General features: G+C 38.7%; 1 protein-coding gene across 1 annotated transcript in view; it reads left to right on the top strand.

Annotated features, from left to right (window-relative positions):
• Positions 1-18,820, top strand: part of LOC126940541 (spermidine synthase-like) — an 829,579-nt gene that overhangs the window by 781,680 nt on the left and 29,079 nt on the right. The window lies entirely within an intron of this gene.

Here is an 18,820-nt window from a genome sequence, read left to right as displayed (position 1 = left end):
ATCCCCTTTTAAAAATGTGGAATAACCATCACAGCATTTTGTATTTTTTGATGAAGATGATTTTTTTTTAATGAGGACATTTTGTTTGTATTTTTTTATGTTTTGACCCATTGTTCTTTTCAAGGGCCACTGGTTAGTTAACTTTGAGCTACACTGGAGGAGCAAATGGTCTGCTTTGTGACACCTGCTAGCTCCATGAAGGAACTTACCAGACACCCTCACCCACACCAGTCTAAGCTTACTCATTACAGAAGATTTGTTCTTTGTGCCTGGTAGATCTGTGGGGCAGGGAGAAGAAAAAAAGAGGAGAATATTTGACTGAAATATGGGATGTCTGTAAGAGTCTCAGACACAGGACTGAGGCACTGCCAGGGCATGTGTAGATGAACTGAGATCTTGGCTTCTGGACAGGGGTGAAGAAGCGAGCCCGCAGGACACGTGGAGGTGTGGCTTTGCCACAGAGGCACAGGCCACCAAGCAAACCTCCCATTAGCTCCCTATTGTTGTTGGCTGAGAAATTCGCTAACTGAGCTCCCAAATCCAACATCCATGACAAAGCCTACGAATCACCGGGTCCTCCAACAGGTCCACCACCAGGGCAAGTGGAAGGGAATGCAAAAGAGAACCCTGCATGGTTCATAGAGGACAGCATGCTTCCAGCCTGCTGCAAAGCTATTTGTGATTCATTAGCCGGCAATCTCTTGAGATTTGACAGGCCTTTTTATCTTTCCCCAAGCTGCAACAAAAAGCAATCATAAAACTGAGATGCACACTATCCACGACTGGGGAGAAGGCAGTGTTACTAGTTGCATAATTATCATAGGATGTAAAATGGAAAACAGATAAGAAACCATTTTATAATTTGCAAACACCAGGAGCTAGTTGTTGAAAGGAGGAAGGAAAATAAATGAATGAATGCTGATTTTCCTCTTAATATCATAATTGTGAAATGCTTTAATTAAACAGTTATAGAGATAATTTTTAAAATAGTATTTTTCTAAAGAAATAAGGAAACATTAAAGAACAAAAATTTTCATGTAATACACACTGTATTTTCGCAATTCACCTAGGACCCTTGGATATAACACTTTCAAACACTATTTATCTCCCTTGGCTGCCAATTTTATCACAAGTAGAAGTAGTGCTTTAGGAAATAACAGCACATTGGCTAATAAACACTGTCTGATTCAGTGATTTATTTTCTTCAGAAGTTATAGCTGTGTTCAAAGTGATATCCAGTGAAGTGTCACACATTAATTTAGAAATATATCAACAGGAAAATTTATCCGTGAACTCTGGAATATCACTAGTTACTGTAAAAATACTCTTTTTTCCCCTTTATCGACAGCAACAATAGCAGCAACATACCTCACAAATATTACTAAATACTCAATAAAAAGCATATGTTAAGTACCTTCTATGTGCAGAGTACTGTGCAAAGCAATAAGGCAGAATGGGGGGGGGTGGTGGGAAGAAGGAGGGAAAGAAAAAGAAAAGCCAGCTGTAAGGAGTTGCCTTTCTGTTACCAATAATCTTATTCCATCAACGCTTAACAAACTTGACTGTTGATTGAAGTCAAGGGTTTCTTTGTCGGGGGAGAGCAGAGGGTAAACCCATTAAGTTTTTCAGATCTGATTGGTGTAGATGAAGAGGAGTTAAGATGCTGAAAGGATCCACCTTGAATTAGGAATTAGAAAGGAAGTAAGCTTTGCCTGTTATGGCTCATGGTTAGTAAATGTATGAAAACATTGAAAGAAATAGGCTAAGTATATTATTTTAGCTATAAGAAAAAAAATTACATGGATTTTCTAAAGAGCTATTCCAAAAAGTGAGCTACCTGATCTTAAGATTTTGTTTCTCATAAAATGGTCAAATGCACACAAGTAATTGGAGCATGCATTAGCCATTCTTACACTGAGTAATTTATTAAGAAAAAAGGTTTAATTGACTCACAGCTCCACATGGGTGGGGAGGCCTCAGGAAACTTACAATCATGGCAGAAGGAGAAGCAGGCATGTCTTACATGGTGGCAGGAGAGAAAGCATGTGTAGTAAGCCAAGGGGGCAGAGCCCCTTATAAAATCATCAGATCTTGTGAGAACTCACTCACTATCATGAGAACAGGATGGGGAAAACCGCCCCCATCATCCAATCACTTCCCACCAGGTATTTCCCTCAACACCTGGGGATTACAATTCAACATGAGAGTTGAGTGGGGACACAAAGCCTAACCATATCAGACCATGTTGTGTAATTTTGATTGCATTGACCAATTTGAAAATTATGACCAAAAAAATCATAGCTCATCAATTAATCTTCTACCTTCAAAGAGACAATGCTCCCTCACCTAGGTTTCTTTTGGCAGTTTCCCTTTCTCTACTGCTGAAACCCAGGAGCAGTTTGTCATGCCCTTATTCAAGAACAATAGTTCTGGAAATCAGTATTATATTGTAAGAGACCCTGAGAATATAAGTAAAATAGAGACCGAAATGATTCTTAAGGCAGCAGAGGGCTATGAGTTACAGTGTCTGTTACCACGGCAAATCCATTTTCCTCTACATAGTCCCTTTTACTTTGAGAAACAGATTCTCAGGGCTAACTAAAGCTAACCACTGTTTGCCAAACTCATTGCAAGTATCTCTGCCTTCATACTGTTACTCATGACAATTCCCTACAGTGTCCTAGGGTTGTCATGTGCATTAAATGAGATTGTTTAGGTGCATTAAATGAGACTGGGTGCAGTGGCTCACACCTGAAATCTCAGCACTTCGGGAAGCTAAGGCAAGAGGATTGCTTGAGCTCAGGGGTTTGAGACCAGCTGGGCAACACAGAGAGATCATGTCTTTATAGAAAGTAAAAAAATTAGTTGAGTGTGATGGCACTCTTCTGTAGTCCCAGCTACTTGGTGGGGCTTGGGTGAGAGGATCACTTGAGCCTGGGAGGTAGAAACTGCAGTGAGCTGTGGGTGACAGACCAAGACTGTGTCTCAATAAATAAATAAATAAATAATAAGATCACACACATGGCCATGGCCACAAGGCCTGGTACATAGCTAGCTATCAATTAAGATTAGCATTTGGCAGTAAATACCTTGTGTCCCAATTCTTGTCCCAACTTTTTCTTGTATCTTCTCTGAATATTCTAAGCCATTGTGGTCTATTCTTATGAAAAGGAGGCAGACCTTCCAAATAAATCTCATTTGGTTGCCATTCTGTAAAAAAGTGATTGTTTCATTCTTTCCTAAGTGTGAATACCAGAATAGCAACTATACACCCAGTTCAAGTGCAACTCTGATAATAACGGAAGTGCTGTTTTGAGCTGAGCATCATATATGACAAGAAAGGTGAGAATACTGGAATACTATGTGAAGTGTATTAAGGAGTATACTAAAGGTAAATACATGTCCAGCCACTAATGAAATCCTCAGCCTTAAGAACGTCTTTCCTCTAGCCGTGGTTCTGCTATTAGTTCTCAGTGATCTTGTGACTTGGTCAAATTCCTAATTCAAGGTGGATGTGTTCTTTGTAGAGCAGCGGTCCCCAACCTTTTTGGCTTCAAAGACTGGTTTCATGGGAGACAATTTTTCCACAAACTGGGGCTGGAGGGATAGTTTCAGCATGATTCAAGTGCATTACATTAATGTGCACTTTATTTCTAATTATTACATTGCAACATACAATGAAATAACTAAACAACTCACTACAATGTAGAATCAATGAGAGCCCTGATCTTGTTTTTCTGCAACAAGATGGTCCCATCTGGGGGTGATGGGAGACAGTGACAGATCATCAGGCCTTAAATTCTTGCAAGAAGCATGCAACCTAGATCCCTTGAAAGCACAGTTCACAATAGGGTTCGCACTCCTATGAAAATCTAATGCTGCCACTGATTTGACAGGAGGCAGAGCTCAGGTGGTAATGTGAGCAATGGGGAGTGGCTATAAATACAGATGAAGCTTCATTCACTCACTTGCCTGTTGCTCACCTCCTGCGGTGTGGCCCCGTTCTAACATGCCACAGACCAGTACTGGTCCATGGCTCAGGGGTCGAGGACCCCTGTTTTAAAGGGTACTCGGTCTGCCTCCCCTCTCAAAGTTGTCTCCAAAGTAGACAAATCTCAATCTCACCTCCCATATTTCTGTGGTTTCAGCACTTTTTCCTCCGAATTTCCGTTTCATATATTATTGAAGTTCCACATAAACTACTTCTCTCTAATATTAGAGCCCTCTATAAAAATATCTGCTACAAAAAGAGAAAGACAAAAACAGTTGGTCACATTCTTATAGAATTTTCTAGTTTGGGCAGAGACAGAATCACTCCCAGGTAGAGTGTTAACTGGGAAGTTTCCCTGGTTCCTTTGAAGTCTTTCATTGTATGAGTATCATAATTCTTCCCTGCCTCCCCTCCAACTTAAGCAGTCCCCTTCTCCCACTGCAGAGTCAGAAGTTAAAAGCTATCATTTTGCTAGTTGACTGAGATGTGTCTATTTTAAGTGCCTTAATCTCACTCAAATTTAGTAAAGTCTATCTACAAGGTAATTTATTATTCATTCATTTGTTTATTCAACAAGCACTTATTCTACAACTACTCTGCATCAGGCATTGTTCCTGGTCTAGGGACACAGTAGTAAACAAAAAAGACAAAGATCTCAGCTCTTAGAACCTCATTTGACTGAAGAGCAACAGGCAAGAAGATAAAAAGTTAATGTATGGTGTGTTGGGTAACCCTAAATGCTAAGAAGGAAAAAATGGATATGAAATACCAGGGTGGGGGTTGAGATGACATTTTAGATAGGGCGGCCAGGAAACAAGTGAAGGGAAAGCAGCAGGCAAGGATGGCTCCATGGATTGACCTGAGCATCTGGCAGAACACAGAGCCTATTGCCTGAGAGGAGGTGGGTTGTGAGTGGAGTCAAGACCAAAAGTCAAGTGGGAATGTCAAGAAGCAAGCTGGATATTGGGCATAGGGGGAGAAGTCTGGATTAAAGACACAAATCTAGAAAATGTCCTATAGGTAAAAAAGTCATTAGTCTGGATCTGATCACCCAGAGGGCCAACAGGAAAGGAAAGGGCATAAATTGTGAGCCTTGGAGAGACCAGGGAGACAGGGAAGTCTGGGAAGGAACAGTGGGAAATTTTGAGGGAGCCCAGGCAATATGGCAGCCTGGAAACCAGGAACGGAATGTGTTTTAAGGCAAATTATCATCTCTATCAAATGCTGCTGAAAGAGAGAAGCCACATGAGGACTAAGAGGTGGCCACCATGCTTAGCAACATGGAAGTCAGTGAGGACTTTAAGATGGTCACGGAGGCGAAGGTGGTGGCAGGAAACCAAATTGCAGTGGGTTCAGGGGAGCGGGGAGAAGAAATTGGCTTCTTATGTCAGGAGTTTTCCTTTTCCTTCAAACCCTGCTTTATTGAGTGGCTCAGCAATAAGAGCTTTTCTTTACCAAAAGAAATAAATGGGTTTTTTTTTTTTTGCAAAAATGTTTGAAAGACACAGGGACACTTGTTTAGCTGAGGTGTGACTTGAGCAGCTTGACAAACGCTGACAAACGCTGCTGTCTCATTTCCAGCAATTCTAGTGGCAAAGTTCCCTCAACAGGGATGTTCCAAAACAACACTCCAGTTGCTTTGCATCCAAAAAAAGCTGGAGGCAGTTTTTTCTTGTAAATTGTAGGCTAAAGTATGATTACTGAGAAATCTTGGAAAGCTGGCACTTTTTTTTTTTTTTTTTTTTAAGAATAGTCTCCTAAAACCTTTTTCTCGTGTATAAATACCAAGGTACTGAAGCCACCATCATTTCTCTTCCAGTTCCCGTAGCCCCTCACAGAAAGCATTCCCTAACCTGGGGCCATGCAAGTTCTCACTCTGAAGAAAAAACATACAACAACCTCCCCAACTACAGAAAAACAAATCAGGAACCTTTTTTTTTTTTTTTTTTTTTTTTTTTGAGATGGAGTTTCACTCTTGCAGGCTGGTGCGATCTCAGCTCACTGCAACCTCTGCCTCCCAGGTTCAAGCCATTCTCCTGCCTCAGCCTCCCGAGTAGCTGGCATCACAGGTGCCTGCCACCATGCCTGGCTTTTATTTTTAGTGGAGACAGAGTTTTACCTTGTTGGTCAGGCTGGTCTCAAACTCCTGACCTCAGGTGATCCATCGGCCTCAGCCTCCCAAAGTGCTGGGATTACAGGCATGATCCACTGTGCCCGGCCCAGGAGACATTTTTTAAAGTCATAGATACGGGGCTTAATTACTAGCATTTGTTCCAAAAATAACATTACAAATTGTGGACTCTGTACCCGGAAAGGTGGAAATACAAGAGAAATCTCATCATTGCCATGTGAGGCAATCAAAGGAATCCTATTGTTAGACAATTAAAGGGAAACATATATCGTTTAATTATATATTAAATAAATCTAAAATATATATTAATGAAATCTCATCAATGATAGCTGCCACTTGGCTTTCTAATAATAATTCATCATCATTCTGATGGAAAAGCAGCACATGGATGTGTGCCAAAGTACTCTGCCATCTCCTAGAAAGGTTCCTTTTGCATGAGAGGGAAGATGAAAACACGAGCTTTGCAGTAGAATTTTGATTCATTTAAGAATTCATAGACCTGATGCTGGTTAACTCCCGAAACTCCAACCAACATTTCTAGGAGTTATATACATCAACGCGAAACAGGGCTACTCAGTCATCATTTGAAATCCACATGGGCAACACTTTTGTAATATGGATTGTCACCCACGAGCTCAACTGTGATCAAGGAGCTCCAATTTAACGTTGAGTTTCTGAAGTCTAATGTTTACCAAATGTGCAGCCTTGTGCCCATGCAATCCTCTGAGCTAGAAAATGGAGGCAGTCAGCTCTCTCCAAGTCTCACAGTTACTTGTGTTCACCACCCATATGCACTTCCAGGTCTCCACAGTGGCCGTTATTTTTCTCATTCCACAAAGCTACATTGTCTTCAAAGCCTCTTTAAACAAAGCTAAATCAGTTGCTGATTGAACACTGTAGTACTCGCCTTAATTTGGGGGGAATCATTTTTTAAACATTTAAGGAATCAAATTACACCTTATAATTAACTAAAAGTGACCATTTCAAACTTGTGAGGTAATGATATAAATTTTTTAACTACAACAAATTTGATGTACACATACAGAAATCATGGGAAATTTAGCCATAGACTGTACTTATGTGTCTATATATTTTTATTAAAATGACACTTCGCTTCATTAAAGAGATTACACTTCAGAACAAAACAAATAGGGTAAAAATTAACTTTACATGATTCAAATGTGCGGTTTCCAAATTTAGCAAGTTTATCTATGGGATACTTATACTGAAAAACTATTTGCTATTTCTCTGAAAGTCGAATTTAACTGCGTGTCCTGTACCGTATTTGGCAGCCTAGACTGGTGTGAAGAAGTACCCCAATACCTAAGCAGCATTTATGTGATTCCTCTCTCGCCATTGCAGAAGAATAAAACTTCCTTTCAGAGAGCACTACTGTTTTCATAACATTATACAAAAGTGTTTCCAAGCAGAGCCCAGGAAAAAAAGATGCATAACCCAGGGCTTCTCAAAATGTTCTCCAAGGATCAGCTGCATTGACATCACCCAAACCTTGTTAGACATGCAGATTCCCAGGTCCCAGCCAGATCTACTGAATCAGAAGTTCTGATGGGAGTTTCCAGAAACCCATGTTTCAGTATCAGTCTCTTTGCCCCCCATTCTGACATATCTGTAAGTTTCAGATCCACTGACTAGGGGACTGTTTTATGTTCATTGGTGTCTAAACCCAACCAGAGAATACTTAAAAACAAAAGAAAATCAGTTTTAACTGTTGTCAGTTTGTTTGTTGTTGTTTATTATAGATGCATAGAACTTGAGTCCACTTTTAGTGAATGAAGGCATGGGTGTGGGGAGGAGGTAGTGGAAGAGAAAAAGTAGAGTGTTGACATCTTAGTTTGTGTAGCTCTTTATCTAAGGACTGGCCTTAGATAGTTTCCTTAGCACCAAGATTATTTATTGACTAAAACTTTAAGTCATTTAATGAAATCAGCTCCAATGTAAGGTCAATTTTGCAGATAGCAAGGCCACCTAATCTAAACAATGTTTTATAATGGTTTCTAAGTAATATCAGGTAGTGAACATTTGAAGCTACTGAGTGGAATACTGAATATAATGCTTTTGCTTTTTATACAAACATCTGGATCCAAGATACAAAGAGAAGTTATAATGAAGAACTTCTAAAATGTCAAATGATCCATGAATTACAGTCCTATGCTTGTGTACATCATTTTGGGAAAGTTGGATACCATAGTATTTTAATTAAGTTAATGGGAAATTACATATTCACGGACTCAACCTTTATATTTCATGTATTCTAACTATTTTAACTTAGAATTTTACCAACTGATAACCAAACACTGTCATGTAGCTGGGATAAATGGTTTTTGTGACTTTTTCTTTACTCAAAATTTTGGCATCATTTAAGGTTTCTGATCAAATAAGCATTTGTTATTTTTTTAAATAAAGGAATAAATATAAGATAGCTTTGATGCTATTAATCTTGGTCACTTGTTCCTTTTTGAGTTTTCTCTCTTAGGTTCTAAAAGTAAAAATACAACTACTGTTGACTACAAGTGTCAATCTTTCTAACATAGGAGTCTACTTTCAAAGGGGTCTGATTAAATGTTTCAGTATTTATAATTTTAAGAAGGCATTAGACATATACAGACATAAATACAGATGTGTATATCTGTATTTACAATACATACGTATATACATTGTATAGATGACATCTGTCAACATTAAAACAAGATTACAGTCATCTAAATGATGTCACAGTCATCTAAATGATGTCACAGTCATCTAAATGATGTTAGTCATCTAAATGATTACAGTCATCTAAATGAGGTCCCTACCCTAAGTATATGCAATGGCCATACAAAGTTGTCCAGTAAATGCACTGACTAGCAACTGAGAAAAGCTTCCAAAGATGGATACTCTTCTGTTAGAAAAGATCTTCTATGTGACAATGGTAGAAAACATTCAAAGGGATTATAACTGGATAATGACTAATTCACATTCAATAAAAAACTTTTCATAAAACAGAGGATAACAAACATAACCCACTGCAATTTGAGTCAATAACCCATTCCCAGAATAAACCATTGAACTAAAACCTGAAAAATATGGCATTCATCCTTGACAGGTGGGTGAGTGCATGAGTTAGAAATGATGACTTCTTCCAGGATTTGTTAATTTCTCTAGGATAAACTCAGTTTTAACCAAAATTCTGCAAATCTTGCCTGGTCTTTAAGAATGTGGAAACACAGTAAAACTTTGTTAGTGGAGTTAATGACCAAGAAAATGACAGTCAATCACAGAGTCCTCAAATAAGCTACCCAGGTGCTGACTCAACTGCAACAAGAGATAGGGGTTAATCTTGTAAAATTTGAATGTTTTAAAAAGGAACAGTTGCTACTATGCATAAATCTGTTGTCTTTGCTCAGGGAAAAAAAAAAATGAAACAAAATACTTCACTTTAGTTATATGCCAACTTTTACCTTAATGAGGAAAGTAATAAACTATATTTTTTAAAATACAATTCCTTCCTTTTATCATTCTCTAAGACAGCAATGGCTATGACAAATAATCATCCTTGTGCTAGTAATACATGAATACCTGAACCTTGTTCTGAAATACAATTCTAGGCCACCTCAGGGAGACGTATCTAAATTCTCTTGATTATGAATACATTACACTGCCTTCTAAAGCAGAGAAAGAGGATTTCAAAAGGTTCAAGTCATACATGTTCTAACTCATGTCTTCACGTCCAAAGGGTTTTATGTGCCCAAGAAATAATAAACTCATTAAGATTTTTGTCGCCCAACAAGTCAAAACATGCTTTTGTAGGTAACATGAAAGCAAAGGGACCTGTTCTGTTTTATGAAGTATATGCTCTAATATCTGCAAATATATATATATATTACACCTAAAAAATAGTGCTGCTAACAAACAAAACTACCATAAAAACAGAGAAAGAATCATAAAAACGGGTTCATTCTAGTATTAATTTTAATATTTGATTCATGTTTAAGAAGTTCTTAAGTTGAAATGTTCAGATGGTACGAACTGCTATGTTTTACCCAAGTGAACTGAAGCTCACACAATGCATTTCTTTGGTAATGCAGAGTTTATACAGGCTTTCCTGTAGCCTTATTTTTGCAACCACTGTTCACAGACCACTGAGATAGTTTGATTAAAAATGCTTACATGGGAGGCCGAGGCAGGCAGATCACAAAGTCAAGAGATGAAGACCATCCTGGTTAACACGGTGAAATCCCAATTATACTAAAAATACAAAAAACATTAGCCAGGCTAATGTTTTGTTTAGTGGTGGCAGGTGCCTGTAGTCCCAGCTACTCGGGAGGCTGAGGCAGGAGAATGGCGTAAACCCGGAGGCGGAGCTTGCAGTGAGCCGAGATCACACCACTGCACTCCAGCCTGGGCGACAGAGCGAGACTCCATCTCAAAAAAAAAAAAGAAAAAGAAAAAATGCTTACATGACTAAATTCTCCTATTTTACATGCCTTAATATATTCTGGATGGTGAGTCATTTTATTTTTTTCAAGAGAAAATTGTTTGAATATGAAGACCGAACAAAACCTTTGAATGTCAAGTTGCAAAAGTGGCATGAAATGCTGAAATGAAGATGTGCAATCATCCCATCACTGGCTTTCAAAGAAATAGGTAGAAAAAAAAAAATCTCAGCTGGGCCCAGCTCCTCCCTTGTTAACATGTGTATGCTGGTGTCTGGAGAATATACCGCAGGACCCCACCTGTGTACAGAGGGATAGGAATATTAAGGATGAAGAGGAGATCTAGGCACAGAAGACAATGGACCTGAGCATTCCCAGAACCTCAGCTTTCCTGACCTGAGCCTTTGAGCCAAATGTATATTTCTGAGAACCCTGGTTCCATTTAATTTACTAAATCTACTTTTAAGTTATCACTCTAGGTGGGTAAATGTCCCAGGTATAACCACGTTTACAAAGAGGAGGAGAAAAGCTCTTAGATTTGGCAGCATATTAAGGATCATAAACTTACACGTATAATACAGGCTGAAAGTACTAGAAGAGAGTTACTAAGAGGTCAGTGTAGTCAAGTGAAAAGGACATAATATCCAGTGATAGAAAATCAAGACACAGTATAAAGACAGCAGCTGGTGAGATGAGCTCTAAAGTAAGGCTTTGGGAATGAGAACTTCCATTAAGGCAAGGAGTAGGAAGTCGGAGCGGTGATCTATAGCACAGGATGTGTGTTTAAACAGGGGGAGAAATTAACTAGAGAATGTCATTTGGGGTCCCAGAGTGCCTGACAATAAAAACCAATCAGAGGAATTGATGTTCACTTGGTTTGATAGTCACTGACGAGGAAAGTGTGTCAATGGAGTGGTAGTTTGAAGAGAGCCGAGAAGCTGGAAGAACAAGGATTTGGGAGGCCAGTGGAGTGTATTAGTAAAGGAATTATTGATGTCTCATGCATCTGTAAATAACAAGTTCCAACTTTCTCTGATTTTCACTCCTTTTTATAAGGAGCTTACAAAATGACAACTTGGGCACCTGATTAAGAGCCAGCTGCCATCCATCTATTAGGAAGTAGATATCTTTACACATTGTGTGTGGATTGTAAACTTGAAGTTTTTCAGAGAGTAAAGTGGGGGATCAGGTGATTAAGTAAATCTGATTGCAATCCTAATGCATTTCCCCGCCCCTCTGTGCTGTCACCTTAGGCAGCATTAGTAGCCTCTACTGTTCATCCTATGCTTCTCAAATATAAGAATAACCTGGAGATATGATTAAAATGTGCACATCTGAACTGGGGTCTGGTCTGAGACTCTGCATTTCTAACAAGTTTCCGGGTATTGACAATACTGATGGTTCATAGACCACACCTTCGGGACTATTAAAATACTTTCTTTTTGCATTATGCATTGCAGAGAAAGTGACTGAAAATAAAGATAGGGTAGAAGTAGACCCAGTATTCATACAAGGAGAAACATCATTAAAAATAATAATGAGAACAATAATGCCTTACATTTGATTAGTGTTAGAGTATGGAAAGTTTTTTTGGAATATTATCTCATTTGACTCTATTCAAATTATCTATCTACATTCAGCCACTATCATCTGGTACATACACACACACACATAGATACATATACACACACACACAATGAAGAGTCATGCATTGTTAAACAACAAGGATACATTCTGAAAACCATGTTGTTAGGCAAATCTGTCATTGTGAGAACTTCAGAAGTACCATATGGGTTTGTACTTACACAAACCTATAGGGTGCAGACTAGTACACACTTAGGTTGTATGATATAGCCGATTACTTCTAGGCTGCAAACCCGTACAGCATGCTACTGTATTCAGTCATGTAGGCAACTGTAGCACAATGGTAAGTATTCGTGTCTCTGAACATAGAAAAGGTACAGTAAAAACATGGTTTGAAAGCATAAAAATGGTACACACTGCTATATAGGGCAGTTACCACGAGCAAAGCTTGTGGGCCTGGAAGTTGTCCTGGGTCCATCAGGGAGCGAGTGGAGAGCAGGTGAGAAGGTCTAGGAGATTCCCATACATGACTGTAGTCTTTATAAACATCTACACTTAGGCTACACTAAAACCATAAAAAATATTTTTATTTCTTCAATAATAAATTAAACTTAATGTAATAACAGCTTAAAACACAGATAGCTATAAAAAATGCTTTTATGTATTTATATATTTATTCTATAAGCTTTTTTCTATTAAAAAATTTTTTGCTTTTTAAACTTTGTTAAAAACTAAGACACAAACACACATACTAGCCTAGGACTACACAGGGCCAGGATCATCAGCATCACTGTCTTCCACCTCCACATTTTGTCCCACTGGAAGGTCTTCAGGGGCAGTAACATACATGGAGATGTCCTCTTCTATGGTAAGGATGTCTTCCAGAATCCCTCCTGAAGGACCTGCCTGAGGCTGTTTTATGGTTAGCATTTTTTATAAGTAGGAGTACACATCTAAAATAACCGTAAGTTGGGAGGCCGTGGTGGGCAGATTGCCTGAGGTCAGGAGTTCGAAACCAGCCTGGCTAACATGGTGAAACTCCATCTCTGCTAAAAATACAAAAATTAACCAGGCGTGGTGGTGCACACCTGTAATCTCAGATACTCAGGAGGCTGACACCGGAGAATCGCTTCAGCTCAGGAGGCAGAGGTTGCAGTGAGTCGAGATCACACCACTGCATGCCAGCCTGAAAGACAGAAGGAGACTCCATCTCAAAAATAAAAATAAAAAATAAAATAACAATAAAAAGTATATAAATACAGAAACCAGTAACAGCCATTTATTATCAAGTATTATGTACTGTACCTAATTGTATACGCTAGACTTTCATATGACTGGTAGCACAGCCAGTTTACGTGAACATCACCACTAAGTGATAATAATTTTTCAGCTTCATTATAATATTATGGCACTACTGCAATGTAGTCTATCATTGACTGAAATATCATTATTTGGCACATAGCTGTACATTCATATTACATTAAGATCATTTAAATATTTATTTGTCTTATAAATTTTCATTCAGGATAACATCTACTAATAACTGAACAATTCAAAGAAATGACTTTCTGTAGATGAAAATGTTCATGACCTTTTGAATTATTCAGATAATTAAGTAGAATTGCCCCCTAATTGCCCCTGTTACCTTATCAGGACTCCAACCAAAAGATGTGAATTCAAAGTCCTTTGACTATGTACATTAGCAAAAGTATATTAATTTTTCCACAGACAAATCTCTCAGAAAAGTCAGTTGCAATAATAGATACTATCATTCATGCATTTTTCCCCCTCAAAGCATATGAATGTCAGTTTATTTCCAGCCAGATTTTTCCAAGAGTCATGTCAAGATATAAAAGTATTGAAGAAAAGAATTGGAAATTTGGTTTACAATTGTATTCTAGATTTATCTCCTTCCCAGTGAATCAAGAAATATGTAGTAAGATGCCAATTTTCCTAACAGGAAAATTTAGCATGCATTCTGTTCTTTCCTTTAAAAAGTTAAAGTCCACCTGTGGAATGAGGAAGCATAAAGAAGGATCGATGTTTCCAGCCCTTTTCTTTGAAAAACATTGGATAGATTGCTATCTTTCACCACTGTCACTTATTCCGTGAAATGTGGGCAGCATAGGGTGAGAGGGATGGAGGATTTGGGGAGGAGATGCTGCGATCCTGAGCATGCAGACTTTGCAAGGCCAGAACACTTTTATGGAGCATGAAGCACACATCTAGAACAGGACTGGAATGAAGCCTTGGTGATGAGGGGTTGGGGCTATTCTGACTTCCATCTGCTTCCTTTCTTCTCTCACCATGGTAAATAGGATTTCAATTCCCAATGCAGAGATACTCATCATTAGTTATTTAAAACATCATAAATTGAAACTTTAACCTCTTTCTTCCCTGACTGGGCCAGCTTCAACGCTACTAAAGATGAAATACAAAGTGATAAGAATTAACTAAGGCAGTAGTACAAAATTTAGGAGAGCAGATAAATAAAAACCTCTACAAGGAGCACACAGTTTATTGAAAATTATGCTGACATCCATAGAACGTAAATAATTCTATTCCAAAAATCTGTTTGTAAATCAAAACACATTTTTCCATAAGACAGTGTTACTCATGGCAGAACCCTGAGATGTCTAATTAATTATACCTGTAACTGGATCAGAGAGAGTGGTCTGACTTAGTACTACATTACCTAACAAGATGAAACAGAAAACACACTCAGATTTCAAACTTGGAATTCCAGGAGCAGGAGAGCCTGCGTGCTGGGTCAATCTAGCCTCTTTCAGTTCTGAGCTACTTACAGGGGCCCATAGGCAGATGCTGACTTTAGGGAGTGATCAGCATTTGAAGGCAGCAGCAGGGAATTCAGAATCAGGGATGAGAATGTTTGGATGTGAGGTAGAGGCAGGGCATCTCCGGCTGGTAACCATGTCTCAATTTTACTCTCACGGAGATTCTCTTACTCTTTCCCCACTTCCCTTTCTGCCCTTGCAAATTATCAAATCTATTGCAAGAATTCTGTACTGTCTCCCTTTCCTCTCCTTCCTTTTACTCCTCACTTTTCTAACAATCTGACTCACCTGCCCTGTTTTGCTCAATTTTCATAAAGGGCACCCACACCTACTTTATTGTTGAATTTATTTGCATCTTAATGACCTGGTCTGCTTTCTGGAAATTCTGCACTGACCAGCTAAATAATATCGGCTTCATCTCCTCCTGTATCTCTGTCTGCACCTTCCAGTTACTTTTATTCATCCATCTTCCATCTGTGGCCCATTAAATTTCTTAAGTTCTCTCTCCTCTTTCCTCTTCTTATCCTACACCCTCTTAGCTTCCATCCTTGTGGCTTCAAGTACAAGATCCATGCTGACTCTCCATGTATTTCCTCAGCCACCAACTCTCTCTTGGCCTCCAAATATCATATTTTTAAGTTGCAATTAGACTTATTTTCAGAGATGTGATACAGACATCTCAAACTCCATGTCAAATGAATGTATTGCCTTTCCCTCAAAAATTACTCATATTCTAGAGGCTCGTGTCCAAGTTACCACAAACCTGGTCACCCAAACTAGAAATCTCAAGAGAAATCTCAGAGCCATCCTCATTGCTTCTGTCTGCACAGAAACCCAAAAAGGTACATCTAAGTCTTCCAGATGCTGTAGAACTTTAAGTCGGAAAATTTGCATCTATTTCCACTTGGCACTGCTTAAGTTCTGGGACCCATATTATTTGTCCTGGGTCAATACAGTAGCAAACTCCTAATTTTATCTTCTTGTCCTCAGTTTTTTCTTCCTCTGATCTGCTATTTACCTCTTTTTGATATTAGTGGTATCTCTATAAAATACAGCCAAGATAAGATTACCCATGTCTACAAAAATGATTTTCCTTACTGCCATCTTACAGGTTAAAGACAAAACTCCAAAAATGGCATTGTTTTTACAACTGAGTTCCAAACTTACATTTCTGGCCGGTGCTGTAGCCGCACAAGTCAACTCATCATTAGTAATTTTGCTACAAACGCAAATTCCGATTCCTCCTAAGAACTTTTTGACTGTCTGCAGAGCACTTATTCATCCTTCACCCCCTCAGGAAGCTAAAGTTCATTGCTTCACAGTCCTGGTCTGGCCTCCAAAATCAAAGCTAAGGATGTACCATTTGGAGGGGCAAAAGAAAAGACCCCTGAGGGGTACCTTCCTGAGGGTCTTTGTAGACAATACACATACCCACCATTATCATAAAAAAAAAGGGAAGAATAGGGGGGTGTCTGTGTGTGTGTGCATGTGTGTAGGAAATTTGTAAAAGTCCCAGACAGCAATGGAATCTATAAGCTAGAGAAGGTAAAAAGGATAAAAATTAAAAAGAAAACTTATAAGGTTGGTACATGTAATTTAGGGAATCCTTAATCATAAACATGATGCTGACACATGATTAAATTGATACAAGTAAATTTAATAAGTATCTTAACACAAGAGCAAGGTATTTTAAAAATTGATGTAAGAGTCTATAAGTGATTCCACAAATATTTTGAACACCTACAGTATTCTGGACACATGTAGAAAGAGAAATAGGGGATAACTCTAGCCATAGACATGGGTTAGTAGGAGTTCTATCACCTTCCTACAGTTCTCTTGCCTCTAATCAAGACAGCAAACCTTTAGAACATATACGTAGGGACATAGTTGCAGAGGTTGTTGGTCTATAAGCACTACAGGAGCTCCCCACCATGGAACATCCAAATGACTTTGTAAAAACAACAAGTGATGTAAGTTGGTACTTTTTTTCCTCTGACAGAGTGGCAGATTGTGCCAGCAAAATGGGAAAAAGAGAGATAAAGACCCTGGACTTTGACAAGGCTTTGTATTCTGTCCTCTGTAACATGGTCGTGACCAGGTTTCTTAGTTGAGAATTTGTGGTATGGTCTCCATGGGCTATGAAAATGTAGTGTGTATTTACCTACGTGTCCACTTCCAAAGATGCCAGTTAGTAGCTCAATGTCAGTTTAGAGTGTAGCATAAGAATGCTTTCGTAACACATGATATTCAGCTTACGTATCAATGATCTACAAGAAGCCATGGAGAATCTGACAATCAAGGGTTAACAAATATTTTGAAGCTAATGCAATATTATGCTGACTATTGCAAAGGGTTATTTCTTATGATTCCTTATATACTACATTAGGCAGAATCCCTGACATTTACTGTATGAAATATAGACATAAAGTAAAAAATTACCATTTCGATTTGAAATGTGACTCTGTAAAACCACAAGGAAATAGAATGCAGATAAATGCAATGCTGAATAATAAAGGAAAATAATAAGTACATGTGATTGAAATGGAAAATCAGATGATCAAGGAAAGCAGGAATCCCAGAAAAAGACCCAGTAGCAGTTATAACTGACTTCGAACTAAAGGAGTAACCAGTGAAGTTAGCTAAAAACAAACAAAAATCAGAAGAAACACTTCTGGAAGGGCAGCGTGAAGAGCTCAACAAACACTTTTCCCAATGAAACCACCATAACTGGCAAAAGTCACTTAAAAAATAAACCCACAGACCAGGGGTGGTGGCTCATGTCTGTAATCCCAGCACTTTGGGAGACTGAGGCGGGCCGATCACGAGGTCAGGAGATCAAGACCATTCTGTCTAACACGGTGAAACCCCATCTCTACTAAAAATACAAAAAATTTGTGTGGCAGGCACCTGTAGTCCCAGCTACCAGGGAGGCTGAGGCAGAAGAATGGCATGAACCTGGGAGGTGGAAATTGCAGTGAGCCGAGATGGTGCCACTGCACTCCAGCCTGGGTGACAGAGCGAGACTCCGTCTCAAAAAATAATAATAAAAAATAAAAATAAAAATAAACTCACACACACATAACCATTTAAATCAGTCTCTGAAAAGTATTCTAAAGAACTGCAGCAAATGGAGAAACATTTATTCAAGACTATACTACTAAATCTCAATGAGAATACCAAGAGTCTGTGGTATTTGACCTACTTGCTCCATAACCTCCTGCTCACCATGATGGAAGCTCCACTCCAGTGGGGTGTATCTAAGTGATATCATCCAGCCCTTACGTGTAGGTTAGAAGCTTTACTTCCAATGCAGAAGAGCTTCGACACTGTTCCGGGCAACGGTCTTTTGAATATGACACTGAAAGCACAGGCAACGCAAACAAAAATAGACAAATGGGTCTACAGCAAACTAAAATGCTTCTGCACAGCTGAGGGAACAATCAACAGCACAAAGAAAAGTCAATCTAAAGAATGGGAGAAAATATTGGCAGATTATAAAACAAATAAGGGGTTAATATGCAAAATATACGAGACTCATACAACTGAATGATCAAGAAAACAAATAATGCAATCTAAAAATGGGCAAAGAAACTGAATCAGTATGTCTAAAAAGAAGACACACCAATGGCCAGCAAGTATGTGAAATGGGGTCAGCTTACACTAATCATCAGAAAAATGCAAGTCAAAACTTTCATGAGACACCACCTCACTCCAGTTAGGAGGACCACAGTCAAAAACCATAAATAAATAAGAAGTATTATCAAAGACATAGAGAAATTGGACACCGCTGGATTTTAAGATGATAAGGCTGCTCTGAAAAACAACGTGAAGATTCCTCAAAAAATTATAAATAAAACTACCTTATAATCCAGTAATTCTACTTCTG

This window comes from Macaca thibetana, chromosome 17 (genome assembly GCF_024542745.1).
Source record: "Macaca thibetana thibetana isolate TM-01 chromosome 17, ASM2454274v1, whole genome shotgun sequence".
Taxonomy (NCBI): Eukaryota; Metazoa; Chordata; class Mammalia; order Primates; family Cercopithecidae; genus Macaca; species Macaca thibetana.
This window is presented reverse-complemented; position numbering and strand designations above follow the sequence as displayed.